Consider the following 13,122-nt stretch of genomic DNA (forward strand, 5'->3'; position numbering starts at 1 on the left):
TGCATCTTAAAGAATGTATGTGTGTTAGCAAAACCATTTAAAAATTGCAGGTTGGGGGAGGGGGGAGGGAAGTCAAGCACTGAATATCAAATTAGATCCCCAGGAAAGGTTACTATGCCATAAGACCTCAGCTGTTAAAGTCTTTTTTTTTATCCCTGCCTCCTGCTCACTTTGTTGTTCTTATATACCTACAGGTCAACACTGAATTATTGCAAATCTATCAGGACCTTGTATTGGCAAGATGTATTCAAAGAAGGCTTGCCATTGCATTTCTCTTAGGCTGAGAGGGTGTAACTTGTCACACACTGAGTTTTCATCAATGAATGGGAATTTGAACCTTAGGAACCTTTAACTCTCTCTCTACACACACACACACACACACATACACACAGGTATGAGACCCATACAGTGAAAAAAGCTGATAGAAAGAAAATCAACTCATTTGAGATGTGGTGCTGGAGATAAGTGTTAAGGATACATTTTGTTGTTGTTGTTGTTGTTGTTGTATGCCTTCAAGTCATTTCTTATGGTACCCCTAAGATGAACCCATCATGGGGTTTTCTTGGGCTGAGAATGTGTGATTCACCCAAGGTCACCTATTGGGTTTCTATGGCTGAGCTGGGAACAGAATACTGATTTCCAGAGTCCAATTGAATCCATCTAGCTGCTTGATACAGGAACTCCATCTAGAATATCCCTAGCTGTTTTCCCTTCCTTTGAAGATATCTATAGAAGAAGATTTCCCCGCCAACCTGTTCTTATTGTCAAAAAGTCCCATCTGATGATGAAACAAAATCTGCCCTCCAATCACTTAAAACTATTAGACTTGATTGTACTCTTTGGAGTACATGGGAGGAATTTCTCTTAATTTCGAATGAAAAGCAAGTGGGCCCAGAATGCATTCACGTGAATTCATTAGTTCAGCTAATTTATGTGAATTCGAATTGTGTTCAAGTTGACTTCCCATTGCCCGAACATGGCTTGCCATTGCCCAAAATTGTGTGTGATCACCTCTCACGCAATAACGTAAAACACCATGATTGCGTTCGGACTGACTTCCCATTGCCCGAATTTGCGTGTGGTAGCCTATCATGCAATAACGTTAAACCCCATGATTGCATTCAGATTGCCATTGGATTATACTTCCAATTTCCCTTGTCTGATAACCTCAGCGTAGATCATGTCTACGTGAGATTCACAAACAGGATTCCAGACAATGTTTGCTTCAGAGAGAAAAGAACTAATTATTTTCAAGTTGAAGTCTATTGACTCACCTAGTGTCACTGTAGCCAAATAATTGTTTCCTTTCCCCATTAATGGAAAATCATAACATGATTGGCACTTAACACTGAATCAAACCATATCTAAGCATTTTAATTTTCATGATCCCCTCTCAAGATTGCTTTAGCAGTGGATTTCTGCATGTCCCTTGGTATCCCTTCCAATTCTCTTATTTGCATGTACCACTAAATCAAACAATATTGTTGTTCTGTGCCATCAAGTCATTTCTGATTTATGTCAGTCTTAAGGTGAACCTATCATGATGTTTTCTAGGGCTGAGAGTGTGTGACTCAACCAAGGTCACCCAGTGAGTTTCCATGGTCAAGTGTGCAATTGAGCCCCAGAGAATTGACTCTCAAGAGCTGTACTCCAACATTCAATCCACTGCACCATGCTGGCTCACAAACAATAGCCATGTGCTACAAATGAAAATAATTTTATCACAATGTGAAGTAAGAAACGAAATTAGAAGACATATATATATATATATATATATATATATATATATATAGAGAGAGAGAGAGAGAGAGAGAGAGAGAGAGAGGTTTCAGGGAAGCTAAGCCATCATGTCATGCCACCAGCTGTGACTCGACTTCATTTGCCTTTCAAATGCATTCCCCAGGGAAACTACCAAGTACAGAGAGAGATGGTTGTAAATGTCCCAAGGACCTGATTCAGTCTGAGGTCTTGCTCAATATCATTAAAACAAAATAAAACCAATGAACTCCAGGGGAAAAAATACACAGAGAGATAGAGGGAAAAATCAGATTTTAGTAGGTCTGAAGAGTTTGTTGATATTGTCCTCTAGCAAAAATGCAGAGAAAACTACTCTATTAGTGATATTTTTATGGGATATACAAGCCATTTTATTGTTCTGTTTGAGCAAGTCCACTGACATGAAATGGTATGTTTCTTTTTATTTGTATTGGTTCTAAATGTGGCTGTCATGGTAAGTAACCTCCAGGTTCAGAGGTTGAATGCTTGTGACCTTCCTAGAAGCATCTGATTAGCCATGGTATGTAAAAGAGGATGATGAATGGGCCTTCAATCTGATGCAATTTGTAGTGAACAATGACTTCTTTATCCCTTAGATTAGAAGTTCTGAAATTTTGGTCCTCCAAACATTCAGGGACTTTACCTCCATGAGTCTCTGGGTCATGGCCATGCAGCGCTTTAATTTCAACAGCAACAGCAACAACACAAGGTGTATGTATGCCACCTCTCTGGGGGTAAGCACCATTGAATGCAATGGTAACTACTTTTAAATAGACATATATAAGTTTCAGCTCTAAATTACATGTCTGGCAATGACTCTCAACGCTTCCAGAATATTTTTTCCCCATTTAGGTAAGTTGTCTCTTTTAATGCCATGAAGGAAACTGAAATTATGTGGTTAAACATGCAACTGGTTTGTAATATAGGCATAATTCCATTGTTAGTGTTGACTAGAATAGAGCTCTCTATATGATTTATGTGCATGTTGATTAGCAACTGGTCCAGTGGGTCTGATGGTCGTGGGACTAAGCAATAGAATACAAACATAGGATCAATAACTGTTTGCCATGAAAATAAGTCAAACATTCTCTATCCACTGACATTCGTCCTTTCATAGAATCATAGCAGTTTATTGCATGGGTGGGTTCCTGTGCAAAAACAGGATTTAAACTAGAAGAAACCTGCAAAAGCAGATTGATTTTAAAATGATGCCTGCCATTAAATAGGGCAGAAAGTGGGGGGAAACCCACACAAGTGGGTTGTTTTTCAGATGACGTCAGAGTTAATGAGCATCAATGTGACACTAACCCAGATGGAAAGTCAATGAAACGAGCTGCTTTTACTTTCAGAAAATCGCAAAAGTAAAAAGTGGAGCATTTTGTCAACTTTTTGCCCAGGTTAATGTTGCATTAATGCTCACTAACTCCAATGTTTCTGAAAAACAACCTGCTTTTGCTGGGTTTTTCCTGGGTTTGAAATCCTGTTTCTGCATGGGATTTGTGCAGTTTGCCTCCATGTAGTAAACTCCAGAGAGTTGGAAGAGACCACAAGGACCACCCAGTCCAATCCCTGTGATTCAGGAATATATCATCAAAGCACTCCCAACAGATGGCCATCCAGCTTCTGTTTAAAGACCTCCAAGAAGGAGTCTCCACCTTTCTTTGAGACAGCACGTTCCACTAGCAAACAGCTCTTACCATCAGGATGTTCTTCCTAATATTCATGTGGGATTTGTTTTCCTGTAGCTTGAATCTATTGCACCATGCCCTAGTCTTTGCTGCAGCTGAAAGCAAGCTTGCTCCATTGTCAATATAACATCGTTTTAAATATTTAAACATGGCTGTCATGTTGTCCCTTAATCCTCTCTACTTCAGGCTAAACATAGCCAGCTCCCTAAGTCTGTCCTCATAGGGCTTGATGGTTTCCAGACCCATCACCTTTTTGATCGCCCTCCTCTGGACATGCTCCACCTTGTCAACATCATTTTTAATTGTAGTGCCCAGAACTGGATACAATATTCCAGGTGAGTTATGACCAAAGCAGAATAAAGTGGCAAGGCAAGGTTTTGTTTTTGTTTTATTTTATTTTTTCTGTTGATTTTATGCTAAAATGTATGAAGTGTTGGAACACTCTTTTCCATGGATGGTTGAATCCATGAATAAAAACCCACTGATATGGAGGGCTGACTGTACTGAATACAGGAAAAGTCTATCCACTTTTTGTGAGCACATTTTGTAGGCCTGGAAGGTAGGAAGAGAATAGGAGGAGCAATGGATAGATACAGAGCAAGCTTGTGGAAAAGAGTCGGCTTTAGAAAGAGATGCCTGACTACTTTCTTGGATTGCATTGCAGAGGTCATATTGGTTGCCAATATAGATAAGGTGTTTGAGATAACTATGCCTGGATGGTTTCCATGAGGTCCTTTTAAATCCTGATGACAACACTTTTCTGGGTCACTGAGTTTTATAAACATCCAAGGAGACATAACTCGAAGGAGAAAATGAACTCCCATTGACACATTTTCCCCTTCTCTCTTTTTGTATTTGTATTTGTCGCTCTATTTATTTAATATAAAGTGCTTAAAATTCTTGGTAGCACATGTGCCCTTATTTGGATGAGAAGAACTACTTGACTGTCCTACAAATATTGCTTATTCTGTATCATTCTATTTTTTTAAAGTTTTTGTATTTAGGCCTGAAACCTCTTAAAAACTCTTGAGAATCTATTGTCTGCCCCCTTCTGAAAGTGGCAGAGAAAAGTCCATAAGCATTAGACCCTTCTCCACTCAGGAGCAATATCTTCTGTCTCACATACAAACCCTTTCACTGAATTGCTCACTACCTTAGGCATTCAGCATGGCAGGACACTTCTGTTATTTCTAAAAATCAAAGTAAACATCCATAAATCAATGCCTATAATTCTCATCATCAATCTGTCCACAAAACCTGGATCCTGGAGCCACCCAGTGCTGCTTGGTGAATCCACTTTGAGGCAGTTCAGCATTTGGACTAAAGGAGACTAAAGTATACACTAAAAGTCAAAGAGGATTCTCCATTCTACCAGCATGGCAGCTACTACTTTCCACTGGTTAATTTCTTCTGGAATTGAGATTCTCTGGCAGTAAGCATGAATCTGAATAATAATAATAATAATAATAATAATAATAATAATAAGGATAATATATGTCCACATTTAAGAATAAGATGAGATGATTACACAATGTAATGCTTTCCGTCATTTGACTTAATATCATGGCATAAGGAGCTGCCTTGTACTGTAATATTCTTTTTAGTTTGGTATTTAGGCAATTTAAAAAATTTGAAAGAAAATAAATTCGTCTTTGTGACAGAGAGTAACACACACACACTAGTTGATTTTCAAAAATGATTTGGCTACACCTGTTGTAAATCTGAGGCTGCCTCTGCACTGCATAATTAACGCAGCTTGGCACCACTTTAACTGTTATGGCTCAATGCAATTGAGTCCTGAGTTTTACAGTTCGTTGTGGCACCAGAGCTCTCTGACAGAGAAGGCTAAACATCTCACAAAACTACAAATCGCAGAATTTTATTGCACTGAGCCATGTTAGTTAAAGTGCTATTAAACTGCATTATTTCTGCACTGCAGCTACAGCCTGAGACAATTTAGATTAGAGAAATGTTGAAATGGAAACTTGATTATAAGAGGAATTTTGAGGCATATATCTAGTCATAAGAATGCATCTGCACAGTAGCAATAATGCAGATTGACACCACTTGAACTGCCACAGCTGCATTCTACAGAATCATGGAATTTGTAGTTTGATGAGGAATACCACTCATTGGCAGAGAAGGCTAAAGAACTTGTGAAACTACAAGTCCCGGGATTCCATAGGGTGGAGTTACAGCACTTAAAGAGTTGTCATACTGCATCATTTCTATAATGTAGATGTACCCTTGGTCATTACATTTCTGTTTAACCAACATAACACTGAATGTGGAGATAGCCCAGTGGTATAATGCAGGATTTCAGACCCAGGTCTGAAATCCTGAAAATATATATATATATATATATTTATTTATGAAGCGCTGTAAATTTACACAGTGCTGTACATACAATCTTTTTAATTAGATGGTTCCCTGCCCTCGGGCTTACAATCTAAAAAGACATGACACAAAAGGAGAAGGGAGTGGTGGAGGGAAAGGGTAAGAGGTCCAGCAGTTCCTCTTTACCTCCAAGGCCTGGACCAAGGCAGATGGACTGGAGGGAGGGCTTGGCTTCATAATGGATGGTTAATCTTCTTCCAGGGAAAATACATACTCTCAGGTAGGATAATACATATACAGTACATAGTAATACAGGAAATGGTTTGATAAACAGGCACCAAAAGAACATCAAATAGTAAGCGACAATTATGCAATGCCTGGGAAGGCTTCTCTGAATAAGATGGTTTTCAACTCCGTTTTGAAGCTGGTTAAAGAAGTGATGACTCTTGCTTGTGGGGGAAGAAGGTTCCAGGAGTGAGGGGCAGAAAGTGAAAAGGGGCGAATCCGGGATGGGGCAGAGGAAATCCTGGGCTGAGACAGTAGACCTTGACTACCAGAACACACACACGCACATATATGTGCGTGTGTGTGTGTGTGAGAGAGAGGGGGGGATTGGGGCTGGTGGCTTGGCACTATCTTATGTAAAACCTAGCCCATTTGGCAAAACAACCCATGTGTGTTGCATCTACCATAAAGGAAAGAGAGAGGGTGAGAGAAGACCTTTCCACTTCAATCACATCTCCATGCTATCAGCTATGACATAAAGCAATAAATCTAAATTTAGCAGTCACATGGAGATCATGCTAATGAGTAAATAGATCGTCCTTATCTGTGAAGCAGGTACCCTACCATGGTTCACCAGCTACCTGAGTTATGGTTTAATCCAGTTAGTATATCTTATAATGTACAAAGAGGAAATGTAGCTAGGAAGAATAGAACAAGGATGAACATCTGGCTCTTGCTACTAACTGACACAATGCTGAGTGAAAGAATTCAGTTTGAAGAAGGCAAGCTTATTCTGAATCTGGCAAGCCAAAGAACACAATGTGGCCTGCAACACAGGTAATTCCTGAGGGTAAGCTGATATCCCTTGCTTGGTTCTACTATTATTCCATCAGTTCTGCTCTGCCTGCCTTCTAATTTAAATTGGAGAAGGCCTAAAATTAATTTCAGAATTGGCACCTGCACTTTGCCACATATTTTATTGTGTGCCTTCCCCCCCCCCCCCCGCCTTTGCAGGCTACCAGTGGCTTCATTCAAACATGTGCATGAAATAAATCAGCACAAAAAGGAATGTTAAGATGTCCTTATGCCAAGACTTTTTGTTTATGTAGTGGTTCAATCAGTAAAAAACTGATTTATTGGGTAGTTGATTGATTGATTGATTGATTGAACCTAAAGTTTAACTTCATCCCAAAGCAGGTTTTTATGGTAGTGTTTGGGCAGTCAGTAAATTCCAGTTAGAGAACTAAACTCAACATAGGAAGACAAGCTTATATTAATTAATTAATTAATTAATTAATTAATTAAATTATAGCCCATCTTTTTTCTTCCACAAACCCAAGACAGCATAAATAGCATAAAACAATTTTAAACATGTGTTTCCCTATTTTTCAGTTCTAACTAGACCCAGTGGATCAGTTGCTGAATGATGAGACAACATGGAGGCACATCCTGTGGATTCTGTGGGTCTCTTCTAGTCAAGTCTAACAATGGTTTGTTTGTTGGTTTGCTGGAATCTTGGGGCAAACATTAATGAGAAAGCACAAAAATGACATGAGCAAAATGTCCTATGGGGGGGGGGGGCTTGATATTTTTGTTATTAACCATTGAGTTCAATTTAAGGTAATTCTATAGATGAGAGACCACAAAGATCCTTGGTCATGAATCCTGCCTAGATTTTCCAGATGTAGAGCTGTGGCTTCCTTGATCAAATCAATCCACCTCATTTTTCCTACTGCCTTCCACTTTGCCAAGCATTACTGATTTTTCCAATAAGCCATATTGTCTCATGATATCCCATATATCCCATATCATAGTTTGGTAACAGTCTAAAATTCAGATACCATTGCAGAGAAGTCTCTTTATTTTGTATATACCCAATAGTATCCTATAATCAGAATGAGAAGAAGTTGGGGGTTTGAAAATCTCCATTTATGACCCCACTTGGTTAATGAATCCTACCTGCATTTCCCTCTTGTTCTTACTTCCATTCAATTGCAGTATAATTTGCTTGTTGTTTTGTGTGCCTTCAAGTCATTTTCAATTTATGGAGACCTTAAGGCAAGCCTAACACAGGGTTATCTTGGCAAGATTTATTTAGAGGGGTTTGCCTCTGCTCTGAGCAGATAAAATATGACTTGCAAAAGACCTCTTTGGAGGTCTTTAAACAGAGGTTGGATGAATATCTCTTCAGAGTGCTATAGCAGTGTATCCCTTAATGGCAGAGAGTTGGACTGGCTGGCCCTGTGGCTCCTTCCAATGCTTTGATTCTATTATTCTTTCTCAGAACTGCAATAAGAATGTGTATAGAATATGACAAACAACATAAAACTTTTCCCTCCCTTGTTCACCTCTTTCATCTAAGAAATGTTTCTCTTTCACCACTTTGTTGGCAAAAAGGTGACTATTAAATATTCATTTATATAATCCTTATGTGGAAAAGGGGACATTTTAGTCCCCTGGAGTCTTGTTTTGTTGAAGCATTCACATAGACCTAGACCTATAAAGTAAACATTTTATGACATTGTCATGGGAAGAGGTGCGAACAATGTTTCCTAGTTTCTGTCACCTGTTGGGTACTGTTTTTGTTTTGTTTTTAACAGACACAAAATGTCTGGGTCAAAGATTCTCAACAAATCTTTTTTTAAAAAAACAAGATGGACATTTACTCTGAACAACATTTTGCTTCGTGTGACATGTATTTTCCTGGCTTTGGCTGTTTGTGTATTGTGAAATACCTTTGTTTGATACATTCTTATTGTTTGCTGTGTGCCTGCAAGTCATTTCCAACTTGTGGTGACCTAAGGTGTGCCTATCATAAGGTTTTCTTGGCAAGTTTCTTCAGAAGGGGTTTGCTATTGCCATCCTCTGAGGCTGAGTATGTGACCTATCCAAAGTTACCCAGTAGATTTCCATGACTTAGTGGGGATTCAAATCCTGATGTCCCAGTGTCCTAGTCTAACATTCAAACCACTGCACACTGCTGGCCAACAATATCCAGCAATAAACTGGAATGTGATGAATTGGAATTGGGTTTAGAAAATAATGCAGATGAAGGCACTGAATGAAAATTGTATGGGACTTATACAATCCCCAGAGGCACAATCAAGTTCAGAAATAACTAAAACATGCCAATGAATATGGAAGACAAGCAGTGGCCCATGGACTGGAAACAATCAATTTATATTCCCATCCATAAAAAAGGAGACACAAAAGATGTCAGCAGTTACAGAACCATTACACTAATTCTGCATGCAAGCAAAATAATGCTCAAAATTCTGCAGCAAAGAATTCTATCATATATGGGATGAGAAATCTCAGAGGTATAAGAGATCATGAAAAGAAGAGGCACTAGGAACCACATTGCAAACTTATGATGGATAATGAAGGACACCAGGGAATTCAAAGGGAATGTCTGCATGTGCTTTATTGACTACAGCAAAGACTTTGACTGCACAGATCAGAAAATACTATGGAATGCTCTCAAGGGTATGGAAGTACCACTACATTTGATCATCCTGATGCATAGCCTATACTTAGGACAAGAGGCTGCCATCAGAACTGAGTACAAAGAAATAGAATGGCTCCCAATCAGAAAAGGAATCAAACAAGGCTGAATGCTCTCACTCTATCTATTCAATCTGCATACAGAAGACACCATAGGCCTAGTCCAGCGGAAGATCAGAGGAAGGAACATTAATAACCTAAGATATGCAAATGACATGATACTACTGGCAGAAACCAAGAAAGATCTGGAGCAATTACTGAAGAAGTTTAAGGAGGAAAGTACTGAGATAGACTTGATGTTAAACATTAAGAAAAAAAAAATTAGGGCCATGTAGGATATACAAGAATTCATGGTAGATAGAGAGATAATGATAAAGAGCCAGCATGGCATAGTAGTTTGGGAGACCATGAAAACCCACTGGGTGACCTTGGACAAGTCACAGTCTCTCAGCCTCAGAGGATAGCAATGGGAAAACCCCTCTGAATAAACTTGCTAAGAAAACCCCATGATAGGTTTGCTTAGGGTCATCACAGGCCGAAAATGACTTGAACAACAACAACAACAATGAGAAAATTGAAATAATAATAATAATAATAATAATAATATAATATAGTTTATTTGTATCCCACTTTTCCAAAACCTGATCAAAGTGGCGAGTGAATAGTGAAAGTGACCACAAGAGGGAGTATAAATAGAAAAGGTGAATGGAAAGGAGAAGATGGAAAGAGTCATGTGGTACCTTTACGAATAACCAATATATTTTAGAATCAATTTTTCTGGGCTTCTGATTCACTGATGGAGTATAATATTGAAGTCATAGATACTTCAGCATGGTTACCTTTTGGGGGGGATGAGATTAGAATAAAAGAGATACAAAACTAGAAAACTTGGGTCATGGGTCATAAAGCTTTGAAGGGATTAGTATGCGGAGAGATCTTGTAGCACTTTGAAAATAACTGAAAGAGAGGAATTGGCAGCATGAGCTTTTGTAGACCTCAATCTACTTCCTCAGATGCATTTGGACCAAATGCACCTGAGAAAGTAGACTCAAGTCTACAAAAGCACGTGTTGCCAACCTCTTTATTTCATTTGGTCTCAAAGGTGCTACAAAATCTCCCCACATACTGTTGCTACAAACTAACACAGCTATTATTCCCTGATACACTAGGGTTGCAGAAACCACCACTTTGCATCCCCCGTTTCATAATGGAATGTCAAGTACCCACAGTGGTTACATTTCTATTGTAAGTGACAATTAGAGTAGAGCCATTAAATCATTTGGTTTTAAGTATGAGATCTTAAAGAATCATAGGCGGGTTACAGACCGCCGAAAAGCGGTGGCCTGCACCCGCCCCTTTCTTTGCTGGATCGGGGCCTCAGTGGCCAGAGCGGCAGCCGCTGAGGCCCCGATCCGCCGCTTTCCAGGCTGCGGGGAAGTGGAAAAAGGCCCCTTTCCCGCAACCTGGAAAGGAGTGTCCTTGGGGCTTCAAGCCCCAAGTACACCCCACAGTGGTGGGGAGGAAGAGAAACGGGCCGCTTGGCCCCTTTCTCCTCTGCGTCGCTGGGCACAGCCATGTGAAGGCTGCGCCCAGTGACGCAAACGGCAAAAGGAGCTCCGTTTTGGAGCTCCTTTTGTGGCCGGGGAAAGGATGCACTATGCGCCCTGGCGCGGCGTGATGACATCACGTCCGCGCCGCCCTGTATAGAGGCGGCACGGTCATGACGTCATAATGGCGGCGGCTGTGTGGAACGGCCGCCGCCATTTTGTGCACGCTCCGCGTGTGCTAGGGTTGGAGGCATCCAGAAAGGATGCCCCTTTCTAACCCTAGCACGCATGGAGCACGCACTTTAAGGCCCGTTTATAACGGGTCATAGATTCATAGAAGCATGGGGTTGGAAGGGGCCTCATTTGCAACTGAGTCATACACCCTGCTCAGAGCAGGAACTCTAGCTAGAGTATCCCCATCAGGACGCTGCCTGACTTTGTTTCAAAGGCGGGTTACACACCGCCAAAAGATACGTATTGCATACGTATTAGGGTTAAGAAGGGGCGGTGCTTCCGCATCCCCCTAACCCTAGTACGTATGGGATATGTACAATATGGCAGCGCCCCTTCCACATGGGGGCCGCCATATTGACGTAACGGGCGCTCTGCGTCCGCACGTGGCACACCGGAAGTGACGCTGCGAGCGCGCCCTTTGGCACTTGTGGTGCCTCTTCCGGGGCCCGAGAAGGAGCGCGATTTCCGCGCTCCTTCTCTGCAGCGTCCAGGAGTCGCGCCGTTTAAAGGCTGCATCTCCCGGATGCTGCAAACGGCGGCCAAAGACTTCCAAAAAAGGGGGCCACACCTCCACTTTAAGTAATTGCCAAACAGCTCTTGCCATCAAGATTATAGTATAGATTTACACTATGAAAATGTAATGTAAATTCTCCATTCTTCCTGTTAATTGTCTTGGGGTGGTAAAGCAATACAATCTGCTTTTGGGAAAGCTAGTTCTACAAGAATCAGAGTCTTTTATGTTTTGTTATACATGCATTTGTAATGAAAACCAGTCTGTTAAGATATGTAGTGTGCCAAAAAAGAAACATTTTTCCCCTTTTCAAACCTATGCTAACAGATTGTAATTGGGGAATATATCCAAATTAAGCTATCTCCTTTCCCAATCATCCCTTGACATTCTTTTCTTCTACAACAGCTGCTTTAAAGTCCAGGACAGGATGTCTTAGAAGACGGAAATATTCTGCTACTGGTTTTGGGATAAGTCAGATTTGTGTCTGTTTATTCTCAGCTGTTGGGGGAGTTTCTTCCAGTGACTATCAGTTGGAAAACACTCCCCTCATGTATTAGTTTAACATTGACTATACACATGATATTAAATAATGATCTGATTATGATAGCGCAGGGTAAAGGTCCATTTAACCCAGCATCCATATTCTGAATAGTATCCACTCAGATGCTTCCAGAAATCCCACAAAAACAATGGGAAATCTTTTTAAAACATCTCAAGATGTTTTGGTTGACAATCCATTAACATTGATCATGCTGAATGAGACTGATAGAAGCTCTAAGCTGAGATACCTGGAGGGGCCAAACACTTTCACCTAGTATAGTTCTTAACCTCTGTTTTTTCTTCCAGCATCTGCTATGTATTATTAGCTGCAAACCTGTTTGTGTATTACACATGCAGAATTAGTAGAAGCAGTTGAAGATGTTTGTCTACTGCAATTGTGTCAAGATCTAGGAGTCCAAGTAGATCACAAGTTGAACATGAGTGAACAGTGTGATGCGGCAGCTAAAAAGGCCAATGCAATTTTAGGCTGCATCAATAAAAGTATAGTGTCTAGATCAAGAGAAGTAATAGTGCCACTGTATTCTGCTTTGGTCAGGCCCCACCTAGAATATTGTGTCCAGTTCTGGGCGCCACAATACAGAAAGGACATTGAGAAACTGGAGCGTGTCCAAAGGAGGGCGACAAAAATGCTGTAGGGTCTGGAAACCATGCCCTATGAGGAACGACTTAAGGAGCTGGGGATGTTTAGCCTGGAGAAAAGAAGGTTAAGAGGTGATATGATAGCCCTGTTTAAATATTT

This window comes from Sceloporus occidentalis, unplaced genomic scaffold, assembly GCF_023333645.1.
Source record: "Sceloporus occidentalis isolate IW3139 unplaced genomic scaffold, rSceOcc1.0.p SCAF_1, whole genome shotgun sequence".
Classification (NCBI taxonomy): domain Eukaryota; kingdom Metazoa; phylum Chordata; class Lepidosauria; order Squamata; family Phrynosomatidae; genus Sceloporus; species Sceloporus occidentalis.